Source organism: Gopherus evgoodei, unplaced genomic scaffold (assembly GCF_007399415.2).
Source record: "Gopherus evgoodei ecotype Sinaloan lineage unplaced genomic scaffold, rGopEvg1_v1.p scaffold_60_arrow_ctg1, whole genome shotgun sequence".
NCBI lineage: Eukaryota > Metazoa > Chordata > Testudines > Testudinidae > Gopherus > Gopherus evgoodei.
In genome coordinates this window covers 256,223-271,662 of record NW_022060081.1, presented here as the reverse complement: position 1 = coordinate 271,662, position 15,440 = coordinate 256,223, and the positions used below count along the sequence as shown (strand labels likewise).

Sequence of the window (15,440 nt, the reverse complement as noted above, 5' to 3'; positions counted from 1 at the left end):
CAGGGTGCTCCCCGAGACTCACCCCAGACACTTCCCCCATGAGCCCCCTAGGCCCACCACTAGGACCCTCTCCATGGCCAGAGCCCCCCAGGTCAATGTACCCAGAGCCCCTCCCTCCCCCACATGCTACCAGCTGCACCAAGAGCCAAAGTGACCCCCCCCATAGCACCCTGATCTCCCTCAGGTCCCTTCTTGATCCCCACCCCCTAACACACTGGTTCCCCCAGCTCCCCTCTCCCCTTCTCCAAATCCCTGATCTCCCCCCCCCCCGGCCCCACCCCACTCTTCCTGACCTCTTGCTTCATCCAACCCCCCCAGAGCGCCCCCCCCACCCCTAATATCTCCCCACCCCCCACTTTATCCCCTGCCCCCGCAAGGTGCCCCCAAACCCTTACTACTCCGCCTCCCACTGCCTCCTTGACTTCCCCATTTTTCTGCTTTCCTCAGCCCCCCTAAAGCCCCAAACTCTTGTGCCCCGATCCACCCTCTGGCCCCCCTCCACCCGAGTGCTCCCAGCCCCCCAGCTGCAGCGGCTGCTCGGGTGATGGTGAGGAAGACGCAGATGCAGCTGCCTGGGGGGGTGGGGGGAGCCCCAGCCCTACTCCCACTGTCTGGGCCATTGGGCAAGCGAAGGGGCGGCCACCCTGCAGCGGGGGCTACTGCCGGCCCTGCTCTGCCAGCTGGGCATGAACTGGGTCCAGCTGGGCAGGGACGGGCTGGCGGATGGTGCCCAGTACCTCTGGGGGCCTGACCGGCCCCTCGGCCCCTTGTGTAGCGGGCTGGCCGGGGTCCTGGGTGCCGTCTGGGGGAGCCAGGGCCAGATCTAGACTGGGGCAGATTGAGGGGTGGGGCCAGGGCAGAACGGGGGGCAGAAAGGGGGCACTAGACTGGGCCAGATAGGGGGGCGAGGCCAGGGCAGAATAGGGGTCAGGAGGTGGACCCTAGACCAAGGCAGATTGGGGGATGGGGTGCGGCCAGGGTTCTCTCTAGGTCCATTGTAGCATGTTTGGGGGCAGAGACTCCAGATGCCCCTGCTTGGTCTCTGTGGGGCATCTAAGATATCCCTGTATCCACACCCCCACACCCCACTCCCAGCAGATCCATACCCACATCCAGATGCAGTTGTTGGCACCTGAGATCACCGTGGGGCACCAGCACCGGATGGGGGACGCGTCCCCTACATCTCGTGGGGGAGAGAACATCTCTTCTACCTGAGGCTGGTGACTTGGGGGGGTGTCTGTGCTAAAACTGGGGGGCCCTTTCAGAGACCCTCACTGGGATCCTGACTTTTGGGGGGGAAGAGGTGGAGGTCCCCTTCCAGCTACCCCCGCCAGCCCTCCCCGTCTCCACACAGATCAGTGGAGAGCAGTTTTACACTGGGGTGAGTGGGGAGGCATGGGGGCAGAATCTGGGGGGCAGGCAGGCGCTGCTGGCGAGCAGTGGGTATGTCGGGGGAGCCCCACTGGGATATCAGGGGCAGGGACACCAGAGGATTCAGGGGGCTTGAGGCAAAGCCATTTCAGGGGCCCCTTCCACAAGAAAACGTTGCAATACTATAGAATGGTATATTCTCAGGGGGGGCCCTGCAGGTCCTGGGGCAAATTGCCCCACTTGCTTCCCCCCCCCCCGGGGCAGCCCTGATCAGGGGGTGCCAGGGGGCAGCGTGGGAGGGGAACAGTCCCCCCCAACCTCAGCAGGGAGCAGAGGGTCCCCCAGGGAAGGCAGCTGCTGCAGCCAAGGCTCCTGGGCAGGGCTGGGGGGCACTGGGGGGGGGGGGGCTGGTCCCCCCCTGGTCCCTGCCAGCGCTGCAGCCCCGGCCGGGTTTGCAGGAGGCGCAGGAAGGGCCTGGATGGAGCAGCCGGGGGCGGAGGCAGGAAAATCCCGCAGCTGCTCCGGGCGGGGCGGTACGAGACGCTGCTCCCCCCACGGGGTCCGTGCCGGGGGGAGCCCGGCATTAACCCCTCCCTGCCCGGCCGGGGGGACTTTCCCCAGCTGGGACCAGGTAAAGGGTCGCGGGGGGGCGCAGGGACAGGCAGGGAAGCCCCTCTGCACAAGGGGGCCCAGATCCCCCCGCCCCTGGGAACCGGCCCCCTGGTTGTTCCCACCCCCGGGGCAGCTCCGAGCTGCGTTCACGGCAGTGACCCCTCTGCCCCCCCCCCGCAGCTCCAGCCAGGGGCTGCCCCAGAGGCGGAGGGGGGGGTCAGATGGGGCCAGAGACCGGGCTCCAGTGGGGTTCCCCTGGGTGTGTCTGGGGGGCAGGGGCTGGGAAGGGGGGGAACAGACCGTGTGACGGGGGGGATGGATCTGGCTCTGGGGAGGCAGGAGATCGCAGGGGAGGGGGCAGGGGGGTTTCTCTCTGGTTTTGTCACTTCAGTCTCAGAGACTGAATAATTTCCCCCGAATTCTTCCCCCTTTCCTCTAACTATCAAACCTGGGGATAAAATCCCCGTAGATCCCCCCCGGCGCACACAGGCGCTTTTCTCCCTAGTGATTGTCCAGGTCTCTAGTCCCCTCCTCGGGCTTTGCCCCATTTCTCATTCTCACAGGTCAGTTTCAAATCTCCTCAGCCTGGGGAAATTTTTCCACCCGTTTTATCTGCAGCCAATTGTCCTTGTTCAGGTGGGAAATCGTCTCCCTGAGTCATCCCCCAAACTGGAAGAGGGGTTAGTGGGTGCAGCTGAGGGGAGCCTGGAGATGCGGCTGGCTCTGGGGTGGGACGGGGCGGCCGGTCCATCTCTGCCAGCAACAGGGCCTGGGAGGGACACAGGAGGGGAAGGGAGAAGCAACCGTTCTCAGTGGAGTAACCAGGGCCGGCTGCTGCCGCCCGAACCCCCTTCTGCCCAATGCAGCACCCCATAGCCACCAGCTGCCTGTCCCCTCCATAGGAACCCTAACACTAGGGCGGGACGGCCTACCTATAGGTACCCTAATCCTAGCTCCAAGTGCCCTACCCTTAGGAGCCCTAATCCTAGGGCGGGACGGCCTACTCATGGGTACCCTAACCCTAGCTCCAAGTGCCCTACCCATAGGAACCGTAACACTAGGGCGAGGCGCACTACCCATAGGAACCCTAACCCTAGCTCCAAGTGCCCTACCCATAGGAACCCTAACCCTAGGGCGGGACGGCCTACTCATAGGTACCCTAACCCTAGCTCCAAGTGCCCTACCCATAGGAACCCTAACCCTAGGGCAGGACGGCCTACTCATAGGTACCCTAACCCTAGCTCCAAGTTCCCTACCCATAGGAACCTTAACACTAGGGTGGGATGGCCTACTCATAGGTACCCTAACCCTAGCTCCAAGTGCCCTACCCATAGGTATCCTAATCCTAGCTCCAGGTGTCCTACCCATAGGAACCCTATCCCTAGGGCAGGGCACCCTACCCATAGGAACCCTAACCCTAGCTCCAAGTGCCCTACCCATAGGAACCCTAACCCTAGGGCGGGGCACCTTACCAATAGGAACTCTAACCCTGGCTCCAAGTTCCCTACCCTTAGGAACCCTAACCCTAGGGCGGGAAGCCCTACCCATGGGAACCCTAACCCTAGCTCCAAGTGCCCTACCCACAGGATCCCTAACTCTAGGGCGGGACGGCCTACCCATGGGTACCCTAACCCTAGCTCCAAGTGCCCTACCCACAGGATCCCTAACTCTAGGGCGGGACGGCCTACCCATGGGTACCCTAACCCTAGCTCCAAGTGCCCTACCCTTAGGAGCCCTTACCCTAGGGTGGGACGGCCTACCCATGGGTACCCTAGCCCTAGCTCCAAGTGCCCTACCTATAGGAACCCTAACCCTAGCTCCAAGGGCCCTACCTTTAGGAGCCCTAACCCTAGCTCCAAGTGCCCGACCCATAGGAACTGTAACACTAGGGCGGAACGGCCAACCCATAAGTACCCTAATCCTAGCTCCAAGTGCCCTACCCATAGGAACCCTAACCCTAGGGTGGGGCCCCCTACCCATAGGAACCCTAAACCTAGCTCCAAGTGCCCTACCCATAGGAACCCTAACCCTTGCTACAAGTGCCCTACCCATAGGAACCCTAACCCTAGGGCAAGAAACCCTACCCATAGGAACCCGAACCTTAGGCCGGGGCACCTTACCGATAGGAACCCTAACCCTGGCTCCAAGTTCCCTACCCTTAGGAACCCTAACCCTAGCTAAAGGTGCCCTACCCATAGGAACCCTAACCCCAGCTCCAAGTGCCCTACCCATAGGAACCCTAACCCTAGGGTGGGGCCCCCTACCCATAGGAACCCTAAACCTAGCTCCAAGTGCCCTACCCATAGGAACCGTAACCCCAGGGTAGGGCACCTTACCGATAGGAACCCTAACTTAGCTCCAAGTCCCCTACCCTTAGGAGCCCTAACCCTAGGGCGGGAAGCCCTACCCATGGGAACCCTAACTTAGCTCCAAGTTCCCTTCCCATAGGAACCCTAACCCTAGCTCCAAGTGCCCTTCCCATAGGAACCCTGACCCCAGGGCAGGGCACCTTACCGATAGGAACCCTAACTTAGCTCCAAGTCCCCTACCCTTAGGAACCCTAACCCTAGGGTGGGGTCCCCTACCCTTAGGAACCCTAACCCTAGGGTGGGAAGCCCTACCCATGGGAACCCTAACCCTAGCTCCAAGTGCCCTTCCCATAGGAACCCTAACCCCAGGGTAGGGCACCTTACCGATAGGAACCCTAACTTAGCTCCAAGTGTCCTACCCATAGGAACCGTAACCCCAGGGTAGGGCACCTTACCGATAGGAACCCTAACTTAGCTCCAAGTGCCCTACCCATAGGCAGTGTGAGCTGGAGCTGGTTCCCACCGGTTCGTGGAAACCGGTTGTTAAATTTAGAAGCCCTTTTAGAACTGGTTGTCCCACAAGGTTGTCCCATGGTTCAAAATGGGCTTTAAAATTTAACAAAAGCCCCAGCAGCTGCCTGCCCTTCCTCCGGCCCTAGCTCACCTCACTCCGCCTCGACCTCCTCCCCTGACTGCCCTCAAGGCTTCTCCTCCCCCCTCCTGGCTTCCCGCGAATCAGCTGTTCACGCGGGAAGCCTGGGAGAGCTGAGAAGAAAGCAACGGATCCCCATAGGTGAGCTGGGACTTGGGGGGCAGGGGTGCGAGGAGGGCTCCAGGCGCTGCACAGCTCCAGCCCGGCCCCCTACCCCATCCCTGGCAGCTCAGCACTGGCCCGGCCCGGCCCCCATCTCCAGGCAGCACGGTAATAGGGCAGGGAGCATGGAGGGGGTGTTAGATAGAGGGCAGGGGAGTTGTGGGGGTGGATTAGTGTTAGGGCTGTCAGAGGGCAGAGAACAGGGGGATTGAATGGGGGCAAGGGTCCGAGGGGAGCAGTCAGGAAGGAGCAGGGGTTGGATGGGGTGGCAGGGGGCAGTCAGGGGACAGGGAAGGGGGATGGATGGGGCAGGAGTCCCAGTGGGGGTCATGACCCCCTCATGGGATGAGGAGGAGGGAACCGGTTGTTAATATTTTGGCAGCTCATCACTCCCCCTGCTCCATCCATCCTGCTGTCCTCTCCCCACTGCCAGCCCCCATCCCTGGCCTTCTTAAAACACCTTCACAAAGGGCTCCCTACTGCCCCTGGGACTGGTGGGGAACCATTTCTGCCTGTGTATTACACAAACTAAAACCAATTCCCCGTGAAAAAATAACGAGGAGTCCTTGTGGCACCTTAGAGACTAACACATTGATTTGGGCAGAAGCTTTCATGAGTTAGTTCTAACCCACAAAAGCTGCTGAAGTGGGTTTTAGCCCATGAAAGCGTATGCCCAAATCTGTTAGTCTCTAAGGTGCCACAAGGACTCCTCGTTATTTTTGCTGATACAGACTAACACGGCTATCCTTCTGAAACCTTTTTCCCCATGCTAATTTTCCCCTCTTTACTTCTTATCCACTATTGATCTAAAATCCCTCCCCCATTTTCCCACTTTCCTCCCAGGTTTGTGACACTGGATCCAAAATGTGTCTGGTTTCCACCCTTCTCTCTTTTATTATTGAACATGGATACAAAATCTCATGTTTTGCCTTTTTTCTCTATGCAGTTATGAAATATCAATTACAAATCCCCTCAGGCCAGGACGTGTTCCCCCTGTTTTTGAATGCAGTTGGCCTGAGTCATTCTCTATATTGGAAATTGCCAGGGGGTTAAATTCTCCCATAATCACTTTTCCCTCCATTATCTGCATCTCTCTCACTTAACTCTTCCCCTGCCACTGCAGGGAGGTCTTGCCGCTCTGCGGTCCCTCCCGTTCTCTCTGGCGCAGAATCATCTCGTCTCCCTCGGGCTGTTGTATTGGGGGCTAATTTTTGGCTGTTGGGTTTAATGTGACGGAGCTGGGCAGTGTTGGTTCTGTAGCCTCGTTTGATTGACTGGAATAATGAATTTGTCTTTTAAACCGCAGTAACAGAAGGTGGAGAGAAAGTACATAACGCCCAGCGTCAATACGTTCCCACTCAGATCTCCTTGGGGAACGCTGGAATGGGTAAGATGATCATTGAGTGCTGGGAATCATTAGGAAAGGGATAGATAATAAGACAGAAAATATCATATTGTCTCTGTATAAATCCACATCTTGAACACTGCCTGCAGATGTGGTTGCCCCATCTCAAAAAGATCTGTTGTAATTGGAAAAGGTTCAGAAAAGGGCAACAAAAATTATTAGGGGTCTGGAACGGCTTCTGGATGAAGAGAGATTAATAAACCTGGGACTTTTCTGCTTGAAAAGAGACAGCTAAGGGTGTGTGTGATTGAGGTCTATAAAACCATGACTGATGTGGAGAAAGTGAATAAGGACGTGTGATTTACCCATTCACATAACGTAAGAACTAGGGGTCACCAAATGAAATTAATAGGCAGCAGGTTTAAAACAAACTAAAAGAAGTTTTTCTGCACACAACGCATGGTTAACCTGTGGAACTCCTTGCCAGAGGATGTTGTGAAGGCTGGACTGTAACAGGGTTCAAAAAAGAGCTAGATAAGTTCATACAATGGCTACTAGCCAGGCTGGGCAGGGATGGTGTCTCTAGCCTCTGTTTGCCAGAAGCTGGGAATGAGGGACAGGGGCTGGATCACTTGATGATTCCCTGTTCTGTTCATTCCCCCTGTGGCACCTGGCACTGGCCACTGTCGGAAGACAGGATCTTGGGCTAGATGGACCAGTCTGGCCGCTCATATGGTGGTCATCTGTTGGACAACTTCTGATGTTTTCCCCACTCTACCGCACACAAGCGGGATGCTATCTTTTACACTGGTGGAGGCAGGGGAGGAAGTCATCTGGGTCTGCAGCACGGGATTTATCTTTTATCCTGAGTTACACTTATAATCATACACGCGTATAAAGGCATATCCTTCTCTGTCCTGCCACATCCTACTAAATTCAGCATGCCCCGTTTTCCATAGGCTAATTCTTTAGTTCCTCTTACCCTCGTTAACACTGACATCAATCATTTACAAAGGTAACTTGTGCTTATTTTAAAATTCCCCCAAATATTTGTGACTGTTAAGAACAGACATCGTGCGGTGTTACCCGGTAGATTGTAGCAAGTTTTCCTAAGCATCAGCAATTAGCACATTTTTGCTGTAGTAACACAATTTACGCAAGTACGGGTGCAGGGTCATTGCTTGGGCAATGGGTCATGTCCATATATCTTGGTCTTAAGGTCTTGTTTGGCTAAGCTAAATATCTCACAGGCCTTAAGCCTGGCTTTGCAGCCTTATCTTACCTACACACCTAATTCACACTGATCTGTGATACAGTCCAAACCCCATGGTGCTAGTCCTGCTTATCTTTTACCAAGTCAAACCTACAGCGAGCGACAGTGTCCTGTGATATACCAGAAGCTGGAGCAAACGATTGGTGGTTGTTTCTGGCCTCTGTCTCTCTGACCATGACTCTTTGATTATGAGCAGAAATATCCCCAAAACCTAGGAGGGAATGAGCTCCATGAGGGGTTGTTTCCCCCAGCACTGAGATACAGCCGCCTCTGGGGTAGGCCAGTGACCACTATTTGCCAGCGAAAAAACCTGGAAATGTCTTAAATATTTCGGCTCCTCCATGCCCGGCATTCTCTTGTTCAAGAAGAATCCCCTGGCACTCCGCCCTGCCGGTGTGGATGGCTGGCAGGTGCTGGCGGTAACTTTCTATCTATTTATCAAATTGTGATAGGAAATCACCACAGGTTTTGTTTCTCTCCCCTCAGTCTAAGATGCAGGAAATTCAGCATCTGAGGGGAAAACTGTTGCCCTGAGTTCTTATCCCCAGGTCTGCTGACAGGGGGGCAATTTCTCAGGGGCCCCAGAGCCGGCAACGCAGCGGGGCTAAGGGAGCCTTCCTGCCCGCACTCACTCAGTACCACTCCCAGAAGTGCCAGCACTTTCCTGCGGCCCCTGGGGAGGGGGGTCTCGACACCCGGCTTCTGCCCCATGCGCCGACTCCACAGCTCCCATTGGCCGGGAACTGCGGCCAATGGGAGCTGCGGGGGCGGTGTCTGCAGGCAGTAGTATGTGGAGATCCCTGGCTCTCCCCTCCCCACCTAGGAGCCGCTGCCAGAGGGATGTGCCAGTCACTTTTGGGAGCTTGGTAAGCGCCGACCTCTGACCCTCTCCTTCACCCCAGCCCCCTCTCCCAGCCCAGCCCCCTCACCCACTCCTGCTGGGGGATCGCGGCCTGGGGGGGGCACTGTGGGTGCTTGGGGAGTACATGTGCTCAGGGGGGAGTTGGTGGGGCTGGGGCAGGTTCCCTACTTGGCTCCTGGGAAGCCACGACCTCCAGCGCCTAACTCCACGTGCTGCCTCTGCTCCACCCCCAGCCCTGATTCTGCAGCTCTCCAAACTGGAGAAATGGTCTGAAGTAAATAGGATGAAATCCAATAGGACAAATGCAAAGTGCTCCACTTAGGAAGGAACAATCAGTTCCACACATACAAAATGGGAAATGACTGCCTAGGAAGGAGAACTGCGGAAAGGGATCTGGGGGTCACAGTGGGTCACAAGCTAAATACGAATCAACAGAGTTACACTGCTGCAAAACAAGCGAACATCATTCTGGGAAGTATTAGCAGGAGTGTTGTAAGCAAGACACGAGAAGTCATTCTTCCGCTCTACTCCACACTGGTCAGGCCTCAACTGGAGTATCGTGTCCAATTCTGGGCACCACATTTCAGGAACGATGTGGACAAATTGGCGAAAGTCCAGAGAAGAGCAACAAAAATGATTAAAGGTCTAGAAAACAAGACATATGAGGGAAGATTGAAAAAATTGAGTTTGTTTAGGCTGGAGAAGAGAAGCCTGAGAGGGGACATGATAACAGTTTTCAAGTTCATAGAAGGTTGTTACAAGGAGGAGAGAGAAAAATTGTTCTTAACCTCTGAGGACAGGACAAGAAGCAATGGGCTGAAATTGCAGGAAAATTAGGTTGGACATTAGGAAAAACTTCCTGCCTGTCAGGGTGGTTAAGCACTGAAATAAATTGTCTAGGGAGGTTGTGGAATCTCCATCATTGGGGATTTTTAAGAGCAGGCTGGACAAACCCTTCTCAGGGATGGTCTAGATAATACCGAGTCCTGCCTTGGGCGCAGGAGACTGGACTAGACCACCTCTGGAGGTCCCTTCCAGTCCCATCATTCTATGATTGGCTGAGAACCACAGCCAATGGGAGCTGCGGAGGCGGTGCCTGGAGGCGGAGACAGCTAGGAGCTGAGGGAGGGGCGTTCCTGTCGCCCTTCTGGGGAGCCCACGCCCCAATCCCCAGCCCTGAGCTCCCCACCCAGAGATTTCTAGGTACTCTTACCCCCTCTTATTACCAGGTCTTGTGTTTGGGGCATTTCTGTTGTTTCAATGGCAGAGCCTGGAATGTCTTTCTGCAGGGAAAGTGTTAGGAGGGCGATGGGCAAAGAACCGGGACGTGAAGCTAACCAAAGCCCCTTCTAACATCTCCCCAGATGCTCCTCTCGCCTTGACGGGCTGCAGAATAACACCCCTGTTTTGTTCCCAACCATCCAGTCCTCCTGCGGGACGGGGAAGGGCCAGGCTTGCACTGGCACTGATTCAGGTAGGGACTGTTGGGGAGTGGAGGGTGGGAAGGGAACAGTTAACATACAGGAGTGGGAGGAGGCAGAAAAATATGCCGTGGTGCAAAAAGAGGGTGTGACAAACCTGCTGGGATTTTTCTCACCTGGTTCCTAGAGTCTTGGAAGAAACTTTTAGGGTTTGGGGCTGGAAATTCCTTCATTGCTGGAACACGAAGCAAACACCCCCTGCCCCCCGGACAGTGTTGGGAAAACCTTCCTGACTCTTAGTGCAGGAGATGGAACGGATCAACCAGCGGCTGCTGTGAGATAAGAAGGGGGGACCCACCCGTGGGGATTAGGGGAGCTGCTCCATCCCCTCGCATCCAGCTGCTGGGACTGAGGAGCGAGTTGGGCTTCTCAGCCGGGGGCCTGGACCCTGCTGGGGGCTCCATCCCCTGTATCAGCCTCTGGCCAGTAAGTGAGTGATGAATGTGAAGACCCCTGCCCTCCCCCCCCCCCGCTGGGAGGGGTGAAAGTCTCTCTCTTTCTCCCCTCACCCTGGTGTTTTCTGGATGCTCTGAGCCGGGTGGGAGTGGGACTCTGACTGGGAGCCTCCCAGAGCTCCCATTTAATTGGCTCCTCTCCCCTATGAATAGTGGGGCAGCAGGTACTGGGTGTTGGACTCTTGCTCTTTCAGGGGCCGGTGACCTTCGAGGAGGTGGCTGTGTATTTCACCAGGGAAGAGAGGGCTCCCTGGACCCCACTCAGCCCTCTACAGAGCCGTCATGCAGGAGAACTACGAGACGGTGACCTCGCTGGGTAAGGGTTCCCGTCCCCTCGGTTCTTAGAAGGGGAAGTGACGAAATAAGGTTCACGTCACCCCCACACTGCAACCTATACTCTGCCCTGTTTCACCAACATGCCAGTGACACGCACACCAGCCCTCTGCCCTCCCCCGTTACAGAGCACTCCGGGAACGGGGCACAGGAGCAGCACAGGGCAACGTCTAACAACTCCTCTTTGCTGAGGCAGGACCGGGGATTAGGTCTGGCCTCGTGAAGCTGCGTATACCTGTTCTGAGCTTCCTCCACACAAACCAACACGGACTTGCAAAATCTCACCACCCATTTCCCTTCCCTCTCCCCGAGGATTCCTTCTGGGTCATTGATTGTCTTCACTTACCCCTCCCGAAGCCCTGGAGACCATTGACACGTACGCTCCCAGGCTGCTGACAGTCCCCATGGCAAAAACACCCCCTTGTGCACCTTCACTGGCACCACCTAGAAAACTCAGCAGTGAAATGGGGCAGACTCCGTCCCTCGGGGTTCACCTGCACCTCTCTGCAGCCCACGGTCACAGCTCTGCCAAGCCGCTCCAACTGCTCCCTCCGCCATCCGGTTACAGCTGACCCAGTGCACACAGCTGGAGGCATGCGGATAAACGCTCGTGTTCCCGTCTGCAAACACAGCACAGACAATGGCACGTTCTCTTAGGCCTCCCTCGTATCTGTTATAGATTCATGGATCTTTAAGGCCAGAAGGGACTATTAGGTGTCACACAGACCATAGAATTTCATCCAGCCACTGCTGTACTGAACGGAATACCTTGCGTTGAACTAAATCATCTTCCAGAAAGGCATCCAGTCTTGACTTGAAGAGATGGAGAATCCTCCACTTCCCTTGGTAGCTCTTCACCTCTGCACCACCCTGACAGACACATTCGCAGAGGCTATTGCCGGCTCAAGGATTTGTGGGCGGGGGCAGAGTTAAGGTTACAATGCAGGGGTGGAGTGTACTTTACCTCTTCATTTTCTGTTTTTTTCAGAAGTTTAACTTTAGCCACTGTCTCTATGTTGGAAGGGCATGAGGCCGCACTGGGCAACTATAGATAGTTAATGTAGTTTATGGACATTTGATTTCCGTGATTTTTTTTTATGGACTTTTTTTGCTGCTGTAACTGTGTCTATACTAGAGATTTTGCTGGCATAGCTTTTTCAGTTTGGGGTGCGGTTTTTTTTCACATCCCTAACTCACAGAGCTAAATCTAAGTGTAAACCGGGGAAAAGTCTGCATTTGGATTTAAGTACTCAAAAATATTGCTCGTAACGCAGGCGTGTTGATATGAGAGGGCAGAACCCTTTCAAAATGCAACAGAAATGTGCAACACACATTGTCTGAAAGCTGTCTCTCAGGAGCCCCGTGACCAATTTAACCCAAATTTCAACCAGTAGCCCAGCTCGGCATGCCAATAAAGAGTAGCAAATTTCAAGATGATATGAGTAAGCGTGAGTAAGTCACCGCAGTTAGAATGATCATGCCAAACCAACCTAATTTCCTTCTTTGAGAAGGTGACAGCCGCAATGTTCCCTCTCGTTTTTCCCATCCATGTGCGGAATGAATTTTGTTATGGGCACCAGTATGGAGGTGATGTGTGGCGGGGGTGGGGTCGAGGGGTTCGGAGTGTGGGAGGGGGTTCAGGGCTGGGGCAGAGGGTTGGCGGGAGTGGGAGGGTGAGGTCTCTGGCTGTGGGTGCAGGCTCTGGGCTGGGGCTGGGGCGGGGGGGGTCAGGCTCTGGGCTGGGGCTGGGGAGGAGGGTTTCAGGGTGCAGGATGGGTCTCAGGGATGAGGCAGAGGGTTTGTATGGGGGGGTGCGGGCTCTGGGGGGGCAGGGTTGAGGGTTTTGGGGTGCAGGAAGGGGTTTAGGGCTGAGGCGGGGGGGTTCAGGCTCTGGGGTGGGACTGGGGAAGAGGGTTTCAGGCTGCAGGATGGGTCTCAGGGATGAGGCAGAGGGTCTGTATGTGGGGGTGTGCAGGCTCTGGGGTGGGGCTGGGGATGAGGGGTTTGGGGTGCTGGGTCCCCCTAACCCTCTTTCCCCACACCAGCACCTGGGCTGTGGGGGGAGAGGTGCCTCTTCCCACTGCAGTAACTCTGGGGCTGGGGCTGGGGCCGGGGCCGAGGCAAAGACCATAAAGATAAAACAATACAGAAATGAGGGTTTCACAACCACAGCTACTGAGAAATGATTTCTTGCCAGACAGACGCTATTGAACCCAGTTTTCCATCTTACGATCTGTTTCTTTATCTGGTGATAATGGGGGCTATTAGGACGAGTTCTCCTTCTTAACAGCCCGATATGACATTGTTTTATTGTCATTTAGCTGGAATGTGAGGATGTGACTTCCTGCTTCTCAGCCAGTGGCTGCTGTTGGCCGCTCTTTTAATCTGGCCCAGTCTTACAGGGCTGGGGCCGGGGGAGAGTCCTGGGCGCCTGCTTGGCTCTTGATAGCCTGCTGCACGGCCACGCAGCTTAGAGGGAACTTAGATTACTGGCCTCATGGATGGGGGGAAGCCGTGGAGTTGCCATAGCTTGATTTTAGGGATAATGATACAGCCCCACGTGACATTTGCATAAGGAACGGGGGTAGATGAAAGTACTATATGATGAGCGCACAGCTGGTTGGAAGACAGTAATCAGAGAGTAATTATCAATAGTTCTGTCTTATATTGGGAGGATGTCTCTTAATTGGTCCCAGAGGGGTCAGTCCTGGGTCCAGTACTGTTCAATATTTTAATTAATTACATGGACAGTGGAGTGGAGAAGATGCCTATGAAATATGCAGATGACACCAAGCTGGGAAAGATTGCAGGCTCTTGGGAGAACACTATTAGGATTTAAAATCACTTTGACAAATGCTCTGAAAGAGAGCTCCTGAGAGGTAAGGACTCATTAAATCAACTCAAAGACTGGCAGTGCCCGAAGGCAACAAGTGGGTTTGCTTACCAAGACCTTGTCAGCACTGCATGTTCGGTATTGTCCCCAGGAAGTGTCAGGGCCTCAGGGCAGGTATGGCTCAGAGCTTCCTACCCATCCCGACCCCTGGCAGGAGCTTTGTCTCATCCCTCTTAGTGTTTGCATGTGACATAGAGGCAGACTCCATTCCCTCCTTTCTCCCCATATGGGGAAGAGTTTGGGGGAATTCGGTTCCTGATGATTTCCGCCATCTCTCCAACACTTTTGGGTTTCTCTCTGCTTTTCCATTCCTGTTTCTGAGGTTTCTCTCTCTATCCCATCAGGTGACGGGATGGTGAGTGAGAACAGGGAGCCGACATCTCAGCAGGAAGAGGCTGAGAGAGTGGAAGCACATAGGGGATTATCACAAAGATCTAAAAGGAATGCATCCATGTGTCAGGAGCTGGGAAAAGCCTGTTAGGCTCAGCGCAGGCCAGGGACACAGCAGGGCAACCAGTCAGGGGAGAAAGCTGGTGGATCCATTAATTGTGAGGGAATCCACAAGGACCTCAAGGAATCCACAGCCCAGCAGAGAATCCTCATGGGAGAGAGAAAAAACACATGCACTGAGCATGGGGAAAACTTAATTAATCACTCAGTCCTTATTACCCATGAGAGAATCCTCACGAAAGAGAGACTCTATGAAAGCTCTGAGTGCGGGAAAACTTTCACTCGGAGCTCACACCTTCTTAGACATCAGAGAAACCATACAGGAGAGAAGCCCTATGAGTGCTGTGAATGCGGGAAAAGCTTCAGTCAGAGTTCAGATCTTATCAGACACCAGCGAAGTCACGTGGGAGAGAGACCGTACGAATGCTGTGACTGCGGGAAAAGCTTTATTTACTGCTCAGACCTCATTAGACCCCAGAGAATCCACACAGGCCTGAGACCCTACGAATGTGGCGAGTGTGGGAAAAACTTTGGTGGCCGCTCAGACAGGGAGAAACCCTATGAATGCTGTGAGTGCGGGAAAAGCTTTGCTGACAGCTCAGCCCTTATTAATCATCAGAGAGGCCACACAGGAGAGAGATCCTACGAGTGCTGTGAGTGTGGGAAAACCTTCATTGACAGCTCAGCCTTTAGTAAACATCAGAGGATCCACAAAGAAGAGAGACCCTATGAGTGCTGTGAGTGTGGGAAAAGCTTCACTGTGAGCTCAGCCCTGGTTAGACATCAGAGGATCCACACGGGAGAGAGACCTTATAGATGCTCCCAGTGTGGGAAAAGCTTCCATCAGAGGTCACACCTCATTTATCACCAGAGAATCTGCAAGGGAGATGAATAACAGACAGATCTTGTCTAGGCATGACAAAGGAGGTTTTTTTTGCTTGTAGGTCTGTGCGGGTATTTGTACCATTTGCTTTGCTGTGTTCCCTCAGCTTACTCACGTGAATTGCCAGCTTTTGCCTTTGCAATTCACCCTTCTTTGGAGTCTCTCCCGTGGTCCTTATTATCAACTCCTTTGTCCTATGAGACTTGTGAGTATGTGTCCTTTTTCAGTATGGCTTTCTGGGAGCCACGTAAGGTAAATGCCGAGGGACTGAGATTGTTCCAGGGGAGAATGAGAATGAGGGTTTTAGCCCCAGATGTGCACAAAAATAAATGTTCTGAGAGCAACTCTTTAAACAGTAA

The 15,440-nt window shown here is 54.6% G+C and overlaps 1 pseudogene; it reads left to right on the top strand.

The window, feature by feature from the left end:
- The window catches only part of LOC115643461, a 591,865-nt pseudogene that overhangs the window by 433,010 nt on the left and 143,415 nt on the right, over positions 1-15,440 (top strand).